Raw genomic sequence first — 1,847 nt, forward strand, 5'->3', positions numbered from 1 at the left:
TTTTGCCTTGGTGAGCAGTGGTGTGGGGCTCATGTTTTATCTTAGAACATAGTCATTCCTAGTAGATCCCTAGGCTGGCAGTCAAGGTTTCATAAGTCTATCTGTTCCCCTCTGCCTTTCTAGCTCATTTCCTTGAGCTGTACTCTGGGGGAGAAAAAGACCAGGTATGTTTCTCTATGACAGTTGTGTGTACTTGGAGCCACTCAAGTCTCTCCTCTTCACCTTCCCACCCAATCCATTACCAAGTTCCCCACCGAGAGGGCCAATATACCACCTCGGCACATTTTGGGGAATTTTCTGCAAATTCTCTGCATCCTCAGTGTGGGAAGCATGCGGAGTAAAATAAAACCAGAGTTCTCAGAAGTTGCATTTCCCAAGGACTGACTAGAAGTGCCTCAAGGAGGGAGTCTGGAAATCTCTGGTCCCTGTCAGCTCCCAAGTCCCAGGTTCGAGGTCGGATGAAATATAGCATGTCAGTGACAGCATTAACTCCTGATGAAAGATTTCTTTCCTTTTGGAAGAAAAGGTGCTCCAAGCTATGAATTGTGAGCAGCATTACAAGGGAAAATGCTTAACGCAGAATCAGCAATTCAAATGCTCTAATGACCAACTACCAGTTGGACACACTTGGTCAATCATAGGGAATCTTTGCTACCATTATCTGTTGAGAGTGAGTGTGCATCTCTGGAAGGAGAGACATAGCTTTTCATCACTTCAAATTGGCACCATTCCTACTGGGATTGGTTTGTTTGGAAAGAGGCACTGGTCTCTTCTGACTTCGGTGATAGAGCCATGGAAGGAGAGGGATTCTATTGGAAACAGGGAGCCCAAAACTAAACTACCACCTCCTGTCCTCTTCACCCCCAAACCTGAAACCACCACTTCATCCCGTGTTCCCTGTGTTCTCCTTTCAACCATCACTCTATTTTATTTTTTTAAATTTCTTTATTGATTAAGGAATTACATATGTGTCCTTATCCTCCCATTGCCTCCCCACCCCCCCACCCCACTCATACCCTCACCCCCCTGTTGTCTGTGTCCATTGGTTAGGCTTATAGGCATGCATACAAGTCTTTGGTTGATCTCTCGCCCTTACCCCCACCCTCCCCTACCTTCCCTTTGAGGTTTGACAGTCTCTGTCTCTGGATCTGTTTTTGTTCATCAGTTTATGTTGTTCATTATATCCCATAAATGAGATCATGTGATATTTATCTTTCTCTGACTGGCTTATTTCACTTAGCATAATTCAACCATCACTTTAGTTCTCTCACAAAGGCTGTTCCATCTCTCCTCAGTGGTGTCTCCTACACATACTTAACTTACTTGAATTCAATTATAAGCATGTGGCAGATGGCAATAGTGCAAGGGATTTCCTCCTCTGTTCCTTTGTGTGCCCGCCTGATGGAAGACGAGATGGGAAAAGTGAACTTTGTCTTTCTTGGTTCCCTCCAGCCTCCCCCAGTGTGAGCAGCTTGTGCATAATGATTCCAGTGCCTGTTTGTGCCACGTGGGTTCTGAAGACCAACATGTTCACCTGGTGCTCAAAGGCACAAGAGTTGATTCTAGTTCTGAAGAGGCACCAGCGGGGTTGTCGTTGTTCTCTAATGAAGCCCCTTCCCAAGAGGTTTCCAAGAGGAATTTTGACTGCATTGTTATCTCACTTCAGCTGTGATCTCATCACGCATCTCCTTAATTGCCACATCCCAGTTTAGGCAGCCCCTTTTTCACCTGAACGATGCAACAACTGTCCAACTGGTCTTCATGTTTCCCCTCGCTAGTCCTTCCTAAAGGCCTTCTAAAAATAAAGATGTACTTAGGTCACTTCCTTGGTTTAAAATCATCAATGA

Source organism: Myotis yumanensis, unplaced genomic scaffold (assembly GCF_028538775.1).
Source record: "Myotis yumanensis isolate MYYU_CA2020_CCGP unplaced genomic scaffold, mMyoYum1.0.hap1 SCAF_16, whole genome shotgun sequence".
Lineage (NCBI taxonomy): Eukaryota > Metazoa > Chordata > Mammalia > Chiroptera > Vespertilionidae > Myotis > Myotis yumanensis.